General features: G+C 38.5%; 1 protein-coding gene across 1 annotated transcript in view; it reads right to left on the reverse strand.

The window, feature by feature from the left end:
* The window catches only part of LOC125249607 (cGMP-dependent 3',5'-cyclic phosphodiesterase), a 167,520-nt gene that overhangs the window by 130,938 nt on the left and 11,911 nt on the right, over positions 1-24,671 (reverse strand).

Consider the following 24,671-nt stretch of genomic DNA (forward strand, 5'->3'; position numbering starts at 1 on the left):
TTTCCCATTCCTACTCCACAACATGCAAAATACTATGTATTTTCAGCACATTTTTCTAATGCTAACACACTGCATTCAAAATGATTAAAAACACATTTATAGCAAAAAAAATTAAAAAAATAATCATTACAAGCTAATTGCAATTTTAGCTGAAATTCCACCCACTCCAATGCAGGAGAGAGAGCAGACTAGAAGCATCACTGTAATTCACTGTAATGAACAACTACACATGTTGTTACAGTAATGTGTAGAATGTATTTTATTTATTCTTTGTGGCTTCGGTATTGAACAATGCTTGTTAGCCACTGAAAAAAAACTGCAAAAAAAATATATGATATGACTTCAGAAGAGCTGGAATACATAGAGCACAAGTCATATGGACTCATTTTATAATAAAAAGATGGGTTTTGAACTGCTGATGTATGAAAAGAGCTAATAAAAATTCCAGGTTTGCTGTGCTTGTTTGTAGAGCTGCACAAATTTGTCAATTTGTTAATTTTACAAAAATATTAAACAAAATAACACAATACTTGTCATGTGTTGTTTTGGTGTTTCACGTTCACGTTTCATGGTTTATGTTATAGTTATGCTTTGTTTCATTGCTTTGTTTGTTTTCCTTGTTTTGCCATGTGTTTTGTGTCATGTGATTTCCCTTTGCCCTCATGTGATCATGTCATGTGCTTCCCCTGTCTCATGTGTCATGTTCTCATTGGTTGCTTTAGTCATGTGGTATATAATATTTTTTTATATACCACAATCACATTTTTTTTTTTAAATATTTTTTGTAATATGACTATAATATTTTATTTTTAATAATAATAATAATAATATTATTATTTTAATAATAATATTTTATATTAGTAATATTTTTATATTAATAATATTTTTATTTATATATATATATATATATATATATATTATATATATATATATATATATATATATATACTTTTTTTTTTTTAAGTTCCAGCTTTGCTGTGCTTGTTTGTAAAGCTGCATAATTTAGCAGAGATTTCTGTAATTATATCAATATAACTATTATTGTTGTTGTTTTTATTTTTATTTTTATTACGTTATAAAATATTAAACAAAATAACACTATTGAAATTTTTCACTGTAAAATAAAAAATTTAATATTTAAGAAAAACTTTTTTTTATGTTTTTTGTTAAGGTTCTTATATATCTTAACTTCATTTTATCACACATTAAATCTTGTAAAAGAACATGTTACCACTCATCACTCTAAAACACGCAGTGCATTTATTTATTTAGTTTAATTTAAATTAAATACAGCCCTAGATTATTCAAAAGAGAGTTTAATTTCTGGATCAAGTATTTCTTTACTACTTCTGACACTCAGTAGTTGAGTAGATACAGTAACAGTGTTTCCTCAAGCATCAACAAGAGCCAAAAACAGTTTCTTCAGTTGATTCTTGGGTTTATTTACACCTCACACACTCACACAGCTGGTAAAAGTGTGCTATCAGTTTAAGCCGTGGCTTAACATTGACATCTGGCAGCGGGTTTGGACCGTCCTCACAACACACTCTTACCAGAACCCTCTGAGACCGGCTGGAGTCTGGACCGGACCCAACTCAAGCTGGATCAACCCCAGAAACCAGCGAATCTGTCCAACGCTGACTGTGAAAACACTAGAAGAATTTACCCGATGAGAAATTCAGACAGCAAATCATCTATTCAGAGCTTCGTTCAGGACGTTAAAACCTGATTCACATTATATGTCTGATTCATCAGCACCATATCTGGAGAATAAAGCGACACTCAAATATGTGAGAATCTAGTTATATTAAATCACAAAATATTATTACAAAGTGCCATTTATTGTAAAGAAAGATGCACAAATGCACAAGAATTTACTTCATACAGCCACTAAAATGACCAAAACTGCTGATTTAAAGACATCGAGACTTAAAAAATGAAGAAAAGTGAAGTTTATAAAGGCAAAAGATCCTGCAGATTTAGATGAATTACATTCACATATTCATAAATGACGTATGTTTATACTTTTGAGATCATACACACCATTCAACACCGGAGCAACGCTGTTCTGTGCTTTAATTCATTAATATGAACTCAAATTCTCAACATCTTTTCATCCTGTTAATGCTCAGTTTGTTTAGTGGTTTTATTTCTCTCTTTTGTTCAGCTTTATCAGCGATGCACACACACACACACACACACACACACACACACACACACACACACACACACACACACCTCGAGCTCTTTTCTCGCACACAGAGCGTTTGAACAATCAGGCACATGTTTCTAAATCTGTAAGGTTCCAATTAAAAGTTCTCAATTGCCTTCGTCAGAGTAATTAAGATAAGCGAACACATTTCCACAGCAGCCGATGAGAAACAGACTTTCTTTTTTTAATCTCTTCAAATGCAGCAGAAACTCACACGTTTTGGATTATGACATTATTTTCATGACACTTGAGGGCATTCACCCTCTAAAACTCAGTGAAATACAGTATAAAATCATTTGGTCTGAACATAAAGACATTTCGTCTTAATTAAAAGCAGCGATCATTAAATTCAACGCAACACAACTTTTCTGTACAATTGTACTCATATTTACAATACAATAAAATTTTTATTTCTATAGCATAACTGCCACTGACCAAAGACAATAAAAAAAAACAATGAATGCAATATAAGCACTTACACTCATCCACACGGACACAATTATATCCTGTTCAATCTAATCAGAACTAAAAGCCGTACTAAAAAGATACATCTCCATACTACACTTGAAAGCATCCACAGACGGGGAAGATTTAATGTGCTTTGGAAGAGCAGCGATCACAGAAAAGGCCTTTGATTTTAATCTAGTTTTAGAAGATAAAGGATAATTTGGTTAGATCTCATATGCCTTGGTTTTGAGGTATCAGAAGCTCAGCAATATATTTCAGTGCAATACTATGCAATGCTTTAAAAACCAACAAAACCTTAAACCTTTGCACTAATTGAAGCATGATAATTGACCCTGAGAAATAGCTATATATAAAGAATTGCAGTAATCGATGCCTGATGAAACGAATGCATAATTCGACAATTTCCAGGTATTTAAAGGAGAAAATCAGTTTCAGTTTAGAAATAATTCTGAGTTGGTAGAACCTACAGCCTTTAAGGATTCGTTCACTTCAGAATGATAATTTACTCTCCTCCATGTCATCCAAGATGTTCACGTCTTTCTTTCTTCAGTTTTGACGGAAGTACCGCGGTAGGGCGAAAATTTCCATCTTATTTTCTCCTCCAACTTCAAAATCGTCAGACATCGTTGTTTTAACTTTTTTTGTAGGTAAAGGTCGTTTGACTTAGTCTTTGCATGTTTGATTTGTAAACACTGGATCTGTACGTCACACGTGATCTTTCCAACATGATTACGTCATGCGTGGAGCATCACAGGGCAGTGCAAGACAAGCATTTGTGGTTAAAAAGTATATAATGTTTATTATTTTTAGAAAATGTCTGATGGTTTCTCTAGATAAGACTCTTATTCCTCGTCTGGGATCATGTAGAGCTCTTTGAAGCTGCACTGAAACTGACATTTGGACCTTCAACCCGTTGAACCCCAGTGAAGTCCACTATATGGAGAAAAATTCCTTAATTTTTCTTTTCCACTGAAGCAAGAAAGACATCTTGAGAGTAAATTATCAGGAAATTTAATTCTGAAGTGAACTAATCCTTTACCAACACTAGTGACCTGCTTATCTAGAGCTGAAGCCGAATCCATTATAACGTCCAAATTCTTAATATGACACACTTATTGAGATAGAGGACAGCCTACTTATAAATTAAGAACTTCTTGGATCACTAGGAATATATAGATGAGTATCATGTGTATGGATGATAAAAAAATCATGTGTTTATGAAGAAAATTATGAACAATAAAAAAATCAAATAGGTCTAATGACAGAACCCTGAGGCACACCACTGTGTAATTTAGCTTACGCAGGGCACAAAAACTGAAAAAGATTTATCTTTTACATATGATTTAATCCAATCTAAGGCGGCGCACTTAAAACCAGCATAATCTTCCAATCACTGCAATAAAATGCCACGATCAATAGTATCAAAAGCAACGGCAAGCAGAATATTACCACCTTTACCAGAATCAACAGCCAGTAAAATATCGTTAAAAACTTAAGGAGGGCAGATTCTGTACTGTGAAGGGAACTAAACCATGACTGGAACAGCATTTGCATCTAAATACGGAAATATAAGTTGTGATAAAACAACCTTCTATAAAACTTTTGATATTGTTATAGGCCGATAAATGCTTAAAACCGTGCAATCTACATTCAGTTTTTTAATAAGTGGCGGCACTACTGCATGTTTAAAACAAACAGGAACATTTCCATTGACTAAACTGCTATTAAAAAGAGATTGAATAGTAGTAGCTAGAAGATCAAACAGATTTAACAGCGGCTGAGGAGGGTTAGGATCAGACGGACGTACCGGCGGTTCATGCATTTAAGGGTTAAACGTCACACAGAGCGGCTTTAACCGACTGAGAGATTCACATGAATCAGTCCGTCTCTCATTACTGCGATGGTGCAACCCAGTCAGTCAGACCAGCAATTAATCTGAATCTAATTAGACACCAATTACTGCTGTTTAAACTGGCACACACACACTATCACTGGACGTCAGCGCCGCCACTAGAACACAAAGAAAAACAAAGAGGACGCAAATGAAAATTAGACACAGACAAAAGCTGTAATGACACACACACTGGGTTTTTCTTCTGTGTAATTTTTAGAAATGGCATTCCCACAAGGAGAGAAAACACTGTCCTGTGTGTGTGTGTGTGTGTGTGTGTGTGTGTGTGTCACATTTACTTCTACTGTCCAACAAAGGACACGTCATATACTTATATTAGTGATGCTCTGAAAACAAAACACAGAAAATAAAGTTTTCATCTAGCCATAAACTAAATTAAATAAAAATAAAATAGTATATAAAAGTACGAAATAAAATAGTACATCAAAAACTATTGTTTTATATAATATTATAACGACTACAGAAGCACCAAAATCACACCAGAAAAAAAATAAAACATTTTCTCCATGAATCATTTGTACCTGTGAAGATGACAGCAAACGTCCCTGAGGAGCTGTGTCACATTCAGCTCACGTCAATTAAGTCCCAAAACTGCAGCTAGTGAAAACACACACACACACACACACACACTCTCTGACAGCATGGACAGACAGGTGGATCGGTCCATGAAATGCCAATTATACAAGGGCAGAAATGGGAAATTGGTATCAGTGTGTGTGTGTGTGTGTGTGTGTGTGTGTACTAAAGCCCTGCAGGTTATCAGTACAACTACACACACCTAGTTTGACAGGTAATTAAACACCAGTTTGTTTCTCTCACACACACACACACACTCACACACACACACAGGAGTCCTACAGTCATAACATACTTTCCTGCACTGAATTAGCTTTTCTTCATTTAAATGAATGTGTTCATGTTTATATAACTGTGTGTGCATGTGTGTGTGTGTGTGTGTGTGTGAGTGTGATAGAGAGAGAGAGAGAGTAAATGTCAGATAAAGGAAGGTGACCTTTCTGTACACAACACCTGAGGGGGACAGTGTGTGTGTGTGTGTGTGTGTGTGTGCGTGTATTGTCAAAAGCTCCACACACACACCAATCATCCAAACACACAGATCAACAGATACTCATTTCATCTATTTCATTGTATGGTCGTTCTTTTAATTAAGTTTGTTCTGTTTTTATGGCCACATTATTAATGTCTGTAATATATAACGCAGGACAAAACGTGTTTGAGTGATGAGAAACACCAAACCTCTGTAAACTCTTCATTATTCATCATGAGTGCTCATAATTATTCATGACTAATTATCATATCAGCACAACTGTCAGAAAAGAGCAACACAAGCAAATACCAGCGGATGAGCCTCAAAGCCAAATGATTATTCATACGTCGACATCCAGAGGCGTGTGTGTGTGTGTGTGTGTGTGTGTGTGTGTGTGTGTGTGTGTGAGAAAGAGCAGATTGCATAAAGCACTTACCCAGAAAGAGCAGCTATAATCCAGAGAAAGAGAATTACTCAGAGAAAGAGTAAGAAAAGAAAACAAAGCTGGACAGAAAGAAAAGCAAGAAAGAAAGAAGAAAAAAATATAAAATGAACAAATAAAAAAATAATGTAAGCATGCAACAAAGAAATAATGCAAACTGTTGTACTGCATGCACATAATAAAACACAACTAAACATATGATCACATTTTTGTGCATTTAATCAAACTCCACAGCATTTCACAAACTACAAATAAGCAAAGATTCGTCCATCACTTAGTAGAATCTAGCTGAATTAGATGAACACAGACGGGTTATTCAAAAAACACACTAGACTGCATTAAAGTCACTCGCATGTTTGAGTTTTGTTCTGTGAATTACTGGCATGAAAACATCAAACCAAGAAACACTCACAAAACAACTCAAACCTGTTGAATCATTTAGAAATGATTATGTTTTAATTATATTTTATGTTATTATATTATATTTTTAACTTATTTACACTATAATAACATTTATTATTTAATTTAGTTATTATTATACATTTTGAGCGCATTTAGTTTTGCATTACGCATGCGTTTTGTGCGGTACTGCCACTTTAAAAACACAAAATCTGGTTCCTGAAAGAAAAAAGGCTGAGATAAAGAGATCATCTAAACCTAGTAAGCGACCTGCTAACCATCACAAACACATTCAAATGAGTCTATGATGCCCAAAACTGAGATCTTCCTCCTGCATCCTCATCCTCGGCTTCATCCCCCTGCAGGTCCATCCATGAATAACAAGAGAGAGAAAGAAGCGCAGGATGAATGAGGATAGAGGTGAAGGAGTGTGTGTGTGTTTCAGGGCTGCTAAAGACTGCATGAGCTCCATATGCTTTCTTCTGTTTCTGCTGCTCTGAGTTATAAATTATACATTCCTAAAGAAACTCTGCGCCACACACTCACACACACACACACACACACACACACACACACACACTCACAGACGCACACACACGCTCATATGCCTCCACACATGTGCTGTTTTGTTTTGTCTGAATAATTCATGTGTTTATTATAGAGCAACTTTCTGCGCTGCACTTCCACAAACAACAGATTCATCAACACTGTCAAACTCCATCATTTCTATAAAACACATCCGACAAACACCAAAGCAAACAATCAAAATCCTGAAGATCCAAATCAGCATCTGTCATCTGATAAGATACTAAAACTGAATGAACAAGATAAATAGATATCATAAACAGATATGAAATCCCATCATCTGCATCAGTTTCATCAGCTCTGACTCTGAAATTTGGAGTCAAGAAATTAATACTTTTATTCAGCAAGGATGCATTAAACTGATCAAAAGTGACAGTAAAGACATTAATAATGTTACAAAATGTTTCTATTTCAAATAAATGCTGTTCTTTTGAGCTTTCTATTCATCGAAGAATCCTGAAAAATGAAATGTATCACAGTTTCCACACAAATCTGAAGCAGCACAGTGTTTTCAACATTGATAATAATCATAAATGTTTCTTGAGCAGCAAATCATCATATTAGAATGATTTCTGAAGGATCATGTGACACTGAAGACTGGAGTAATGATGCTGAAAATTCAGCTTTGATCACAGGAATAAATTACACTTTACTATACAGGTGCTGGTCATATAATTAGAATATCATCAAAAAGTTGATGTATTTCACTAATTCCATTCAAAAAGTGAAACTTGTATATTATATTTATTCTAATTTTCTGAGATACTGAATTTGGGAATTTCCTTAGTTGTCAGTTATAATCATCAAAATTAAAAGAAATAAACATTTGAAATATATCAGTCTGTGTGTAATGAATGAATATAATATACAAGTTTCACTTTTTGAATGGAATTAGTGAAATAAATCAACTTTTTGATGATATTCTAATTATATGACCAGCACCTGTATATTCACATAGAAAACAGTTATTTTAAAATGTAATAATATTTAAGATTTTTTACTATATTTTTGATCAAATAAATGTAGCCTTGGTGAGCAGAAGAGAATTGCTTTATGATATACTGCTGCAAATGGTATCCAAAAATGTACAGTGTGCAGTATATGATGTGCAGTATGAATTGCATTCTGAGCACAGCCTGTGTGTGTGTGTGTGTGTGTGTGTGTGTGTGTGTGTGTGTGTGTGTGTGTGTGCGTGTGTGTGTGTGCGTGTGTGTGCGTGCGTGTGTGTGTGTGTGTGTGTGTGTTAAATCGCTATGGGACACTGAAGTGAAGGTCACTCAATTTAACATTCCCAGAACATCAGCCACTACTCAATTCCCTAAAAAAAAATCCTGCGTCTCCATCCCTCTCTCCTTCTCCTGAGGTCTTTTCATTGTTTTTCTGCTCACATCTCTGTCAATGTGGCTTCATAAAACCATCCGAGCATCCTGTGTGTGTGTGTGTGTGTGTGTGTGTTCACAGAGGAGCAGCTTTACTGCTGATGTCAGTTTTACACGCACATTAAAACACAATCGTGAGCAGCGCTGTTCTTTAATCCCTATTAAGTGCACTTTACTAGCTACACATTGACTCTTAATCTCCAGTAAACTCCCTACGGATGCATGCGGCTCCGTGTATTTATGAGTTCAGCAGTTATTTATTCATCTGAACACATGTCGAGTTTTCGTGTACTGTACCAAACGATGCTTTCACAGAGAAGATGATGAAGACGATGATGACGAGAGTCAGTCAGGAGTGACAGGAAACAAACAGACGAACTCTAGAGAATAACAAACATCCAGAAAACCTAATTTTAAGGCTGACATCTGCCATTTCTGCTCCACTAGCAGCACAAAACAGAATCCCAAAAACAATGTGTCCTGAGCACCCTAGCAACACCACGGCAACATGCTTAACAACAATACAACACTCAGAATACCCTAGCAACCCCACTGCAATGTGCTTAAAAACAAAAAAACACTCAGCAATGTGCTTAAACATCACTCAGAACACCTTAGCAACCACACAGCAACATGCTTAAAAACAAACAACAGTCAGCAATGTGCTTAACAAACACCACTCAGAACACCTTAGCAACCACACAGCAACGTGCTTAAAAACAAACCACAACTCAGAACACCTTAGCAACCACACAGCAACGTGCTTAAAAACAAACAACAGTTGGAACACCTTAGCAACCACACAGCAACATGCTTAAAAACAAACCACACTCAGAACACCCTAGCAACCCCACGGCAATGTGATTAACAACAAACAACACTCAGAAATGTGCTTAACAAACACCACTCAGAACACCTTAACAACCACACAGCAACATGCTTAAAAACAAACCACAACTCAGAACACCTTAGCAACCATATGGCAATGTGCTTAACAACAAACAACTGTCAGAACACCATAGCAACCCCACACAGCAACGTGCTTAACAACAAACAACACTCAGAACACCTTAGCAACCACACAGCAACGTGCTTAACAACCAACCACACTCAGAACACCTTAGCAACCACAAAGCAACATGCTTACAGTAACAACAATACAACACTCAGAACACCTTAGCAACCCCACACAGCAACATGCTTAACAAACCACACTCAGAACACCTTAGCAACCACACGGCAACGTGCTCAAAAACAAACTACACTCAGAACACCTTAGCAACCCCACACAGCAACGTGCTTAAAAACAAACCACAACTCAGAACACCTTAGCAACCACACGGCAACGTGCTCAAAAACAAACCACACTCAGAACACCTTAGCAACCACACAGCAACGTGCTTACAAACAAACCACACTCAGAAAACCTTAGCAACCACACAGCAACGTGCTTAAAAACAAACAACAGTCAGCAATGTGCTTAACAAACACCACTCAGAACACCTTAGCAACCACATAGCAACGTGCTTAAAAACAAACCACAACTCAGAACACCTTAGCAACCACACAGCAACGTGCTTAAAAACAAACAACAGTTGGAACACCTTAGCAACCACACAGCAACGTGCTTAAAAACAAACCACAACTCAGAACACCTTAGCAACCACACAGCAACGTGCTTAAAAACAAACAACAGTTGGAACACCTTAGCAACCACACAGCAACATGCTTAAAAACAAACCACACTCAGAACACCCTAGCAACCCCACGGCAATGTGATTAACAACAAACAACACTCAGCAATGTGCTTAACAAACACCACTCAGAACACCTTAACAACCACACAGCAACATGCTTAAAAACAAACCACAACTCAGAACACCTTAGCAACCATATGGCAATGTGCTTAACAACAAACAACTGTCAAAACACCATAGCAACCCCACACAGCAACGTGCTTAACAACAAACAACACTCAGAACACCTTAGCAACCACACAGCAACGTGCTTAACAACCAACCACACTCAGAACACCTTAGCAACCACAAAGCAACATGCTTACAGTAACAACAATACAACACTCAGAACACCTTAGCAACCCCACACAGCAACATGCTTAACAAACCACACTCAGAACACCTTAGCAACCACACGGCAACGTGCTCAAAAACAAACTACACTCAGAACACCTTAGCAACCCCACACAGCAACGTGCTTAACAAACCACAACTCAGAACACCTTAGCAACCACACGGCAACGTGCTCAAAAACAAACCACACTCAGAACACCTTAGCAACCACACAGCAACGTGCTTACAAACAAACCACACTCAGAAAACCTTAGCAACCACACAGCAACGTGCTTAAAAACAAACAACAGTCAGCAATGTGCTTAACAAACACCACTCAGAACACCTTAGCAACCACATAGCAACGTGCTTAAAAACAAACCACAACTCAGAACACCTTAGCAACCACACAGCAACGTGCTTAAAAACAAACAACAGTCAGCAATGTGCTTAACAAACACCACTCAGAACACCTTAGCAACCACACAGCAACGTGCTTAAAAACAAACAACAGTCAGCAATGTGCTTAACAAACACCACTCAGAACACCTTAGCAACCACACAGCAACGTGCTTAACAACAAACAACACTCAGAACACCTTAGCAACCACACAGCAACATGCTTAAAAACAAACAACAGTCAGCAATGTGCTTAACAAACACCACTCAGAACACCTTAGCAACCACACAGCAACGTGCTTAAAAACAAACCACAACTCAGAACACCTTAGCAACCACACAGCAATATGCTTAAAAACAAACAACAGTTGGAACACCTTAGCAACCACACAGCAACATGCTTAAAAACAAACCACACTCAGAACACCCTAGCAACCCCACGGCAATGTGATTAACAACAAACAACACTCAGCAATGTGCTTAACAAACACCACTCAGAACACCTTAACAACCACACAGCAACATGCTTAAAAACAAACCACAACTCAGAACACCTTAGCAACCATATGGCAATGTGCTTAACAACAAACAACTGTCAGAACACCATAGCAACCCCACACAGCAACGTGCTTAACAACAAACAACACTCAGAACACCTTAGCAACTGTAGCGGCTACTATATCCTTTCTTAGCCGCTGAGAGACTAAGACAGGGACGGCATTGCTGACGCATAAATGAAATATCGGTAAGGCAAAGGTACTTCTAATAGACTTTTCTTTTTATTGCACAAACTGGTATTTCTGGATGGTAAAAAAGTTATGGTCAACAAAGAAATACATTGTCCCCGCTCACCCCCTCTCCCTGCCATTAATCAGTGAACAGGTGACTTATATTCCCATTCTTACACGTGACCCTGTGAACCCCAACCATGATCACGTGACATAAACAAAAACCCATTAACACTTTCATGTCTATTACATTCCAGCCCCTAATTATTATCAAATAATAATTACATTATTATTAATTAGAGACATGAATTTATCCAATTAATACTTCAGTAACATCATATAAATGTCCATTTCTTCTTCCAAAAAAGGCAAAAAAAATCTTGAAAAGTGATGCAAAAATAGTGTTCAGTAAAGTATTCTTTCCATTTTCTCTGTCAAATTCATAGGTCAATGTCAAAGTCAAAGAAAATGTCAACAAGTCATCCATCTTCTGCTTCTAGTAGAAGACAGACCTTGGTTATGGGTCTTTCCAGACAGCTGCTTTTTGTTTTAACTTGCACATGACGCACAAATCCTCTTCTATCTGGAAAGGTTTGTACTATGCGTCCCATAATCCAAGAGTTTCGAGGTGCCGTGTTATCCACTATAAGCACTATGTCTCCTATTTTAAAATTGCGTTTGACTCTTGACCATTTCTGACGTTCTTGAAGCTGCGGTAGGTACTCTTGAACCCATCTCTTCCAGAACAAATCTGACATGTACTGGACCTGTTTCCATCGTTTCCGAGCATAAACATCATCCTTTTTGAATTCTCCAGGTGGTAACGAAGGTGAAGTTTTCAGAAGCAACAAGTGGTTAGGTGTTAATACTTCTAAGTCACTTGGGTCTGTGGATGCCTTGGTGATTGGACGGCCATTAAGGATAGCTTCCACTTCGCAAAGAACGGTGTGTAGCCCTTCTTCATCCAGATTCTGCAACTTTAAGGTAGAATTCAGCACTTTCCGCACAGATCTGATTAACCTCTCCCATGCCCCTCCATAATGTGATCCAGTTGGGGGGTTAAACATCCATTTAATTCCTTTCTGAAGGAGGACATCATTGATTTTACACTGATTCCATTCCTTTATGGCAACTCTTAGTTCACGTTCTGCTCCAACAAAGTTCTTTCCATTATCAGAACGAAGCTCCTTGACTTGTCCACGTCTTGCAGTGAAACGGCGGAGTGCATTTATGAAAGAATCTGTGTCCAAGGAAGGTGCCACTTCAATATGTATGGCTCGTATGGCTAAACAGGTGAAAATTACTCCATACCTTTTCACAATGCTTCTTCTGCTCTTTACCTCAAAAGGTCCAAAATAATCTACCCCAACCCGGGTAAAAGGAGGTTCATTCGGAGTGACTCTTTCTGATGGTAAATCCGCCATCTGTTGGCATCCTGGAAGTGAATTCAGTTTTCGACAGATGATGCACTTGGACAGTACTCTTCTTATTGCTGTACTTACACCAGTAATCCAATACTTCTGTCGTAATTTAGATAATATATAATTACGACCACCATGTCCTACCTCTTGGTGTATGTGTCTCAGGATGATGTCTGAGATGTGAGAATTCTTGGCCAAAATAACTGGATGTTTGGATTCTTCAGGCATTGATGCCCTACTTAATCGTCCACCAACCCTCAAAACATCTTCAAGAACAGGACAAAGTCCATGAATGTGGCTACTTTTCTTTACACTTTCACCTCTTTTCAGGCTAGCAAGCTCATCAGGAAATCATCTTTTCTTGTGAGAGTTTAATAATATTCAATTCAGCAGTCTCTAGTTCTTCTGTTGAGAGGTGAGATCGCTCAAGTTGACCTTTGAAAATCTCCATCTCTTTTTCCACAGAACTTGTGTTGCTGTCCATTCAAATCAGAATCAGCAAAGGCAAGTCTCAGTTGTTTCCTCTTCTGACTCAAAGACAAAAGCAGATTCTTAAATCTCAAAATCCAAGCCACTGCTTTCTTTAATTGGAACCAAGAAGAATAGTGATTGATAAAACCTGAAAGTACATCATCCTCCTCTTTGAGCTGCACAGAATTAATCTCTATGCCTTTCTTGACCTCAGGGTCATCCACTTCAAACTTTTCAAGTTCATTGAGATTAACAGGCCACTCACTGTCAGGACGAAGAAGAAAGGCTGGACCTGATGCCCATGATTTGTTTTTTAGGAACATGTTGACAGTTGATCCTCTGGAAGCAACATCAGCTGGATTGCTTGCTGTATCTACATATCTCCACTGTATAGCTTGTGAGGCCTTAAGGATTTCTGTCACCCGATTGGCTACAAATATTCGAAATCATGAGGTCTCATTCTTGATATATTTGAGAACAGAAGCACTATCTGTCCAAAAGATGGAGTCTTGAAGTGGCAGATGCAGTTCTTTCTTCCATAACACATCCATACGGCTTGCCATTGTAGCAGCAATGAGCTCCATACGAGGGATGGTAACAGATTTCATTGGGGCTACTCTTGATTTTCCCATGATAAAAGCACAATGTACTTGAGAATGCCTATTTTGTAACACTAAGTATGTCACCGTTCCATATCCATCCTTGCACGCATCTGAAAAATGATGCAATTGTGCAGTAGAGATGTCACCAAAGTCTGGAGGTTTTAAACATCTTGTAAGCTCAAAGCTTTCCAGATGGTGAAGTTCTTGCAACCATCTGGTCCATTTTTGAACAACCAATTCAGGTAAGACATCATCCCATCCCAAATCTCCTTTGCAAATATCTTGCAAGATCTTTTTTGCAGACAACACAACAGGACTTACAATTCCCAATGGATCATAGATGGAACTAATCATGGATAGGATTCCTCTTCTTGTCAGAGGTCTATCTCTGATTACAATCTTGAACTTGAATACGTCAGATTGTATGCACCACTGCACTCCCAACACTCTCTCAATTGATGGAGAATCCCGATCCATGCTCAAGTTTGTCACCAACGTTGCTCTTTGGTCCAGAGGTATTACATCCAGAACTTGAGATCTGTTACTCATCCATTTTGTGAGTTTAAATCCACCTTTGGCACATATAGCTACAAGCTCCTTACACAATGTTATCGCTTGTTCAATTGAAGCCACTGAAACCAAACAATCATCAACGTAAAAGGAATGTAGGATTTTATCTACAGTTTCCCTGTTGAACTGCTCCTTATGATCTTGAGCACATTTCCTAAGAGCAAAGTTTGCGCAGCTTGGAGATGATGTTGCTCCAAACAGGTGTACCCGCATCCTAAAGTCAACTAAATCTTGACTCAAGTCCCCATCTGGCCACCAAAGAAACCTTAACAAATCCACATCATCTGTTGGTACTCTTACTTGATGGAACATTGACTCCACATCTGCCATGATTACCACTGGTTCCTTTCTGAATCTTGTCACCACTCCAATGAGTGAGCTGGTAAGGTCTGGTCCTTGCAGGAGTTGAGCATTAAGTGATGTTCGCTGAAAACTTGCTCCACAATCAAATACCACACGGATTTTCTTCTTTGTGGGATGGTAGACACCGTGATGTGGGATTTACCAGATCTTTCCATCATTACGCGTCATATCCTCTGCGGGCACTTGCTCTGCATAACCTTTGGAGACCATATCCTTCATGAAGGTTTTATAGTCAGCAAGAAACAACGAATCTTTTTGAAGTCTTCTCTTCAGATGCAAAGCACGTTGCTCCACGATTTTCCGGTTGTCTGGCATGTGAACTCTCTTTTTAAGAGGTAAGCCAATCTCATAATGCCCATCAACAAGTTTAGCAGAGTTTGTCACCAGTTTCAAGAATTTTTGATCTTCTTTGGAATAACCAATTTGTTCATCTTGACTACATTCTGGGAAGTCCATTTTAAACTGCTGTTGCCACATGTCTTCCAAATTCACAACTGAAATCCTATTGACTGTGACATCTGGCCGAGTACAATCCATTGTGTTCTCACTGTCTCCAAAGAGTGGTCCATTCACAGTCCATCCCAACATTGTCCTGAATGCATAGGGTCCATCATTCCTGCTGCGGATAACCTCCAATGGTTCCAATGCTTTAGGAACATTTGTCCCTATCAGCAGCTCAATCCCTGCCTTAATCTCAGGCAAATGAACTCTCTTTAAATGGGGCCATCTTTGAAGATCCCTTTCTTGAGGTATATTCCCCTGATGAACAGGCATACTTTCCTGTGTATAAACTCGATGTAACTCACAAAAGTCATTTCCATTCAAGCCAGCTACCTCCATTCCAGATATAACATTACTACTCACAACCTTTTGTTGCCCCATAGTTCTTAGAAGAATCCGCACTTTGGTTCCTGTGAGATTGAGTCTTCTCATTAGGCTCTCCGTACAAAACACAGCGGTGCTCCCTTGATCCAAAAAGGCATAAGTAGTGACAATTTTACTGCCTTTATTGGCCTTGATCTGTACAGGAACAATCGGGAGTTTACAATCATAATCACCAGCCCCAGTAAGACCACTAGATACTAAAACATCATCCACTGCCATCTTTGATTTCTTCTCAGTTGTATCCGTTCCTTTTTCTTTGGGAAAGATATGCAGCAAAGTTGGATGTCTAAAGCCGCAAACATCACAAGAAAGACGTTTTCTGCACTCTTTGCTGATGTGCCCAATGCACAAACAGCCAAAACAAACTCCACTTTCTTTCAAGAAGCCAATCTTCTCTTTGTGGTGTTGTTTTCCCAACTGAGGACACATACCCAATGTGTGCGCACCTCTACAGAAGAGACATTCTTTCTTATCGAATCCAACCTTTTTCTTTCCTGTATTTTCAAATTCACTTTCTTTGCTTGCAGCGACCACAGTGGTAGCAAAGCTGGTTCCTTTAATTCCAGGACGAGAATGTAATTTAGGTCTTTTCACATCTTTATTTGTTGCTACAGGAACATCCTGTATATTTCCAAACACTGGGTCAGTTATGACTTTAACTTGATGTTCTAGAAAATGGACAATATCAATGAAGGAAACTCTTCGATTGTGTCTTTCTTGTAGTTCACAAGCCACTGTTCTCCATTTATCCCTGAGTCTGTAGGGCAATTTCTTTATAATTGTCATCATATTGGCAGGCACGTCCAAATCAGACATATATTGCACTTCCTCCATGACATTACCGCAGCCTCTAAGAAAAAGACTGTATTCCTGTAAAGCATTCACATCTTCAGCTTTAATTTGAGGCCATGAAAGAGCTTTATTCATATAAGCAGAAGCAACTTTCTGTTCATTGCCAAAATGTTCCTGCAACAAAGTTTTAGCTTTGATGTATCCCCTCTGAGGATCGATTTGCTGACAACTCTGTATCAAATCCCTTGGCTGACCAACAGTATATTGTTCAAGGTAGTACAAGCAATCACTGTAGTTATCAGTCTTACTTTCAACACTGTTTTTTTAAAACATTGCTGTTTTAACAATAGCGTTGTGATTTCATTTTGCTTTCTCATTATGCCCAACATGTTATTTTGCTCTTCATCATTAGATTCAACATGTGAATATAATGCAGTTCCTTGTGATCTCCGTTCCACTGGATTGCATCTAGATGGATGTTGTGCTACAGGATGAGGCTGTGAGAATATCCGTTGTTGTACACTTTTCTCTTTAGGCCTTGCTCCTGATTTCAAACGTTCATGAACCAGTTCTTTTTCTCCTGCAGACACTTGAGGAACAAATGATTTCGCACTGGCGTTAAGACTTTGTGTTTTCTTTTGTTCTCTTACTAAATTGCGAGGTCTACCTCCTGAACGGTCAGAATTACTGCTTGACACACTCTGAGATTTCAAAACATTCAGTTTGGCCATTTGAATTGCAATTTCTCCCTCCAAATTAAGTCGTTCTTTTCTTTTTCGCAACTGTTCCTCTTGATCTTCCAGTTCATGTTTATCTTTCAACAATTTTTGTTGTGCCATTAACGCAGCCAACTCAGCCTCTGCTTTAAGACGTACAGAAGAAGTAGATGATGCCACAGATCTTTTTCCCACAGATGAACTGTTATTTTTTAGATGTTCTACTCCCCACATTTGATACACTGTCACTTGGATTAATTTCATCTTGTAAATTATCTGATGAAACAATGGATGAGGCATGGACTAGCACTCGAGGATTAGGAACTTCTTCCTGCATAGCACCAGCACCTGACTGAACAGAAATAACATTCTCCAATGATCCCTCTGGTTCACTCAACCAATGTTGAACCGCATCTTTAAATGTGTTACTGTATTTCATAATACTCAAGAACCATTCATTTTGTTTTTCCTGTTCATCTTCAGGAAGTAGAGGAATAACCATGTCATGCAACTTATTAGCATCTTCACAAAGCTGAGCAAGAGTTTTAAACATGATTTGCACTTGAGCAGCATTTTCCTTTCTTTTCATCAAACTTTTCATCTCTGGTATCAGCCCTTTAATTTTATTTACATTTGTTTTTCGTTCTTTTTGCAAGCTTTCAATTTTGTTCGCCAAGGCCTTTGCAGTGAGTTTAGTTTCTCTTTTACCGCAATCCATTTCAAAGCCAATGACATCATCAGCACTCATATTTGCTTGTTTTCAAACAAGTCCACAATATTCGCATATGCCATCAAATTCTCCAACAACATCACAGCGACACAAAATCAAACGCGGTCAACTCCATAAACATCGCAACATTGTCTTCAACAAACAGACCGCCAAACAAACTTTAAACACCAGAGCTCTGGACAAAATCAACTAAAGCCAAACAACAAACAATAACACAACTGCGCGATCATCCCCAATAGATAAACAACGTTCACAATTCAAACTGCGCGCATTCCAAAACTACACAGCTGATTAGTACAAAGCCCAGCAGGCTTACCTATGCGGTGATTGTTTGCATGCTTCTCTTCAGAGCTTTTCTGATCAATTTTCGTTGGCGTCGTTTTGCGGCTGTAGAATTCTTTTCCTTTTAGTTGAGCAGAATCCTACTCCTTGATGCGATCATGTAGGCTTAATCCGTTTGGCGCATCCGCTGAAAATGTTTCTTTGTTGACATATTGTAGCGGCTACTATATCCTTTCTTAGCCGCTGAGAGACTAAGACAGGGACGGCATTGCTGACGCATAAATGAAATATCGGTAAGGCAAAGGTACTTCTAATAGACTTTTCTTTTTATTGCACAAACTGGTATTTCTGGATGGTAAAAAAGTTATGGTCAACAAAGAAATACATTGTCCCCGCTCACCCCCTCTCCCTGCCATTAATCAGTGAACAGGTGACTTATATTCCCATTCTTACACGTGACCCTGTGAACCCCAACCATGATCACGTGACATAAACAAAAACCCATTAACACTTTCATGTCTATTACAGCAACCACACAGCAACGTGCTTAACAACCAACCACACTCAGAACACCTTAGCAACCACAAAGCAACATGCTTACAGTAACAACAATACAACACTCAGAACACCTTAGCAACCCCACACAGCAACATGCTTAACAAACCACACTCAGAACACCTTAGCAACCACACGGCAACGTGCTCAAAAACAAACTACACTCAGAACACCTTAGCAACCCCACACAGCAACGTGCTTAAAAACAAACCACAACTCAGAACACCTTAGCAACCACACAGCAACGTGCTTAAAAACAACCACAACTCAGAACACCTTAGCAACCACACGGCAACGTGCTCAAAAACAAACCACACTCAGAACACCCTAGCAACCACACAGCAACGTGCTTACAAACAAACCACACTCAGAAAACCTTAGCAACCACACAGCAACGTGCTCAAAAACAAACCAGACTCAGAACACCCTAGCAACCCCACCGCAATGTGATTAACAACAAACAACACTCAGCAATGTGCTTAACAAACACCACTCAGAACACCTTAGCAACCACACAGCAACGTGCTTAAAAACAAACCACAACTCAGAACACCTTAGCAACCATATGGCAACGTGCTTAACAACAAACAACTGTCAGAACACCATAGCAACCACACAGCAACGTGTTTAACAACCAACCACACTCAGAACACCTTAGCAACCACACGGCAACATGCTTAAAAACAAACCACACTCAGAACACCATAGCAACCACACAGCAACGTGTTTAACAACCAACCACACTCAGAACACCTTAGCAACCACACGGCAACGTGCTCAAAAACAAACCACACTCAGAACACCCTAACAACCACACAGCAACGTGCTTACAAACAAACCACACTCAGAAAACCTTAGCAACCACACGGCAACGTGCTCAAAAACAAACCAGACTCAGAACACCCTAGCAACCCCACCGCAATGTGATTAACAACAAACAACACTCAGCAATGTGCTTAACAAACACCACTCAGAACACCTTAGCAACCACACAGCAACGTGGTTAAAAACAAACCACAACTCAGAACACCTTAGCAACCATATGGCAATGTGCTTAACAACAAACAACTGTCAGAAAAACATAGCAACCACACAGCAACGTGTTTAACAACCAACCACACAGCAATGTGCTTAACAACCAACCACACTCAGAACACCTTAGCAACCACACAGCAACGTGCTTAACAACCAACCACACTCAGAACACCTTAGTAACCACACAGCAACGTGCTTAACAACCAACCACACTCAGAACGCCTTAGCAACCACACAGCAACGTGCTTACAGTAACAACAATACAACACTCAGAACACCTTAGTAACCACACAGCAACGTGCTTAAAAACAAATCACAACTCAGAACACCTTAGTAAGCACACAGCAACGTGTTTAACAACCAACCACACTCAGAACACCTTAGCAACCACACAGAAATGTGCTTAACAACCAACCACACTCAGAACACCTTAGCAACCACACAGCAACGTGCTTAACAACCAACCACACTCAGAATGCCTTAGCAACCACACAGCAACGTGCTTACAGTAACAACAATACAACACTCAGAACACCTTAGTAACCACACAGCAACGTGCTTAAAAACAAATCACAACTCAGAACACCTTAGCAACCACACAGCAACGTGGTTAAAAACAAACCACAACTCAGAACACCTTAGCAACCATATGGCAACGTGCTTAACAACAAACAACTGTCAGAACACCATAGCAACCCCACACAGCAACGTGCTTAACAACAAACAACACTCAGAACACCTTAGCAACCACACAGCAACGTGCTTAACAACCAACCACACTCAGAACACCTTAGTAACCACACAGCAACGTGCTTAACAACCAACCACACTCAGAACACCTTAGCAACCACACAGCAACGTGCTTAACAACCAACCACATTCAGAACACCTTAGTAACCACACAGCAACGTGTTTAACAACCAACAACACTCAGAACACCTTAGCAACCACACAGCAACGTGCTTAACAACCAACCACACTCAGAACACCTTAGCAACCACACAGCAACGTGCTTACAGTAACAACAAACAACACTCAGAACACCTTAGCAACCACACGTCAACGTGCTCAAAAACAAACCACACTCAGAACACCCTAGTAACCCCACGGCACTGTGATTAACAACAAACAACACTCAGAACACCTTAGTAACAACACAGCAACGTGCTTAACAACCAACCACACTCAGAACACCTTAGCAACCACACAGCAACGTGCTTACAGTAACAACAATACAACACTCAGAACACCTTAGCAACCCCACACAGCAACATGCTTAAAAACAAACAACTGTCAGAACACCTTAGCAACCACACGGCAACGTGCTTAAAAACAAACAACTGTCAGAACACCTTAGCAACCACATGGAAATTTGCTTAAAAATGAACAACACTCAGAACGCTGTACATGTGTGACACACAAGACAAGAAGTTCATAAGAGCTCACGTCTCTTTTGCATTTATTCATTATTAAACAGAGAGAGAGAGAGAGAGACAGATAGACTGAAGCATCTCATAAATTATTAACACCAGAAATGTGTGTGTGTGTGTGTGTGTGTGTGTGTGTGTATTCTCTACACCTGTATAAAATGGAGTTATTCTAAAGAAGTTTATTAATGACTTACTGAGATGATAATTTGTGTTTCTCTTTTACAAAAATGATTGTGAAAGAACTAGACTCTGTTTAAGGGAGATCTCATATTCATTTATTCTGCAGTGACAGTAACTAATGAAGAAACTCTGATTACCATGGTACATTCTCTACGGGTTGTTTCCTCCAGATAAAGGAGTTAGACACTGTCTGACCCACGGTTTAACACATCACACACTGAAGGTTAAGGCACAGATGACCTTTGACCTGACCTGTCCTGTTCATGACCTTCCAGAATCACACACCTGAGTGTGATCAGCTCGGCGCAGACAACCAGATTTCTGATTTTTGGATTGAATAAACGCAGCCTTGCTGAGCAGAAGAGACTTCTTACCGACCCCAAAGATTTGACACCAGAAATAAACGTTTACACAGAAATCACATCACAGATGACCGGAATATTCCTGTAATCAAACTCACAGACTCATGGATCTCTGGAGGATCAGAGGAAGAAAAGAGGAAGATGATTCAGTTCCCATCGACTCTTTCAGGGTCAATTTACTGCTGTGAAGTCAGACAGTTAATGAGCCAAAGCAAGACAGACAGACAGACAGACAGAGAGAGAGAGAGAGAGAGAGAGAGAGAGACAGGTGCTATCACTGAGAGAATTGGTTTGACAAAGAGAAAAATTGCTTCTGAGTATTTGCATATGTGAATTTTGTTCTACAGGAACTCTGAACTGCTACACTGAATGCTAATGCGCATACACACACTCTCTCTCTCTCAGACGTTCTTCAGAAATGCACAAGCCTTAAAGCTATTAGGGAGTATAAGGATGTATTTTATCTCTGTCTTTATGAAAAGACACTGTGTGAAATGTATATGAAATATAATAACTGCAGGACAAATGTAAAACTTTAAAGTTCCCTTGAAATCCAAAGTGAAGTTTTTTGGCTGTTAGTATGAATATGTCAAGGTTATCTATAAGACGTGTGCTGCGAAATAATCACAAAATTCACATTTAAAAGACATATGCATTCAAAATGTACAGTCTCATCATATTTTCTGTCCAATCAAGAATGTAATATAATTGTTTTATTATTATGTAATAAAATGTATTATGTCGTTTGTTTGTCAAACTGTACAAATACTTTTTCTGCACAAAATACACTGAATATGAAATTAATGTGTTATCATGAGCATGAAGACAGAAGTATTGACCGTTTTATATAAACATTAGAATTCTGAACAGCAAATTCTTTATTCATAAATGCTGAATATCCAAAACTTGCTCTTGCAAATAAGATTGATCACTTTGGTGATGGTGAATGGCACAGGGTGCTCTACAGTATATAGTTTATAGTGCTAGTTTATGGTTCCGGTCATATTTAGAAGGGTTAGGCAGTTATGAATCCGACGGGACTGCTCTGACAAATGGAGTTCCACAAGGTTCAATCCTTGCGCCTGTTCAGTTTGGATATGCTCTCACTAGGCCATATATTGCTTATCACAGCTTTGCAGACGACACCCATATCTATCCATCTCTATCACAGAACGACTTCATTAAATGACACCAACAGCTGGATGTGACAAACCTTCTTCGGTTAAATAAAGACAGAACGGAGGTCAGTGTGTTTGGCAATAAAGATAAAGTACTCAAGCTGAAGGCATACCTTGACTCGTCGAGGGGTCTAAAAACTAAACAAAGTCAGGAATCTTGGTGTCGTCTTTTATTTTATTTTATTTTTTTTATTTCTTAAGATTTTTGCCTTGCCTATAGTGGATAATGAACGATTCAGACAGTTTAACCATGCTGAACGACGTCTGGTTTTGCATCAGAGTACTGATTACACGTGCAAGTCGCACCACAAAACATCCAATCTATTTGAATTCTACACAGAATGCTGTATTTTAAAGTGCGAGAGGAGATCAAACATTGCAAACGGTTAGACATCCTCTGCATTATAAACTTCTGAAGAGTAGAAGAGATAACATGAATTACACAATTTTAACACTAAACATAATTTGTTTTACTACAAACTATCACTGTATTGCTGTATAGCAACAGTTTTATATTAAATATAAAGGAGGAATCTATTGGACTGCATTTTTAATAGAGCTGCGGCTGCACACACTCAACACGAGCTGTGTGTGAAACCGTTAGACAGACGGCAGTGAAGCGACACACAGCCTGAGGGGAAACAGATTCTCACACACACAAACACACACATTCTGCATGCAAAAGGTGGATTTGTTTTGGCAGAATGACGACACTCCCGCAGGCTGTAAAACAGAGATGTGTGTGTGTGTGTGTGTGTGTGTGTGTGTGTGTGTGTGTGTGTGTGTGTGGTTCACTGATGGTTTTTATACTAAAACTCACTAACAGACTGAGCTTGAAAGGACAATAAAACTAAATTAAAGCTCTGTGTGTGTGTGTGTGTGTGTGTGTGTGTGTGTGTGTGTGTGTGTGTGTGTGTGTGTGTGTGTGTGTTAGTCATCTAATACAAAACAGGCGTTGAATCAAAACACCACATGACAGTCACACACACACAAAGAGAATATTGTTTAATCTATAAATTCCACCAAATGCACGTCTGTCTGTCACGTCTTCTATTTAAAGAATTTTACATTATATATATATATACACATACACATATATAATATATATATATATATACATATATATACATATATATGTGTATGTGTGTATATATATATATATATATATATATATATATATATATATATATATATATATATATACACATACATATATACAAACAGATTTTATGTCATATACTTTGCAGACACTTTTCAATAGCAAAAAATGGGATTTTCAATTTCAATAAGAAAATGAATAATATGAATATAGAAATAATGTTTGATTACTATCAAAGATTCTACGTTCTGCATGTTGACAGATCTAGGGGTTGTGGAAACAGACGTATGAACACACACTCACACACACTTGCTGGTCCGGGTGTTTCGGGGCTTGAATATGAAGTCAGTCACCTGTAT

The sequence above is a fragment of the Megalobrama amblycephala genome, linkage group LG16 (assembly GCF_018812025.1).
Source record: "Megalobrama amblycephala isolate DHTTF-2021 linkage group LG16, ASM1881202v1, whole genome shotgun sequence".
NCBI lineage: Eukaryota > Metazoa > Chordata > Actinopteri > Cypriniformes > Xenocyprididae > Megalobrama > Megalobrama amblycephala.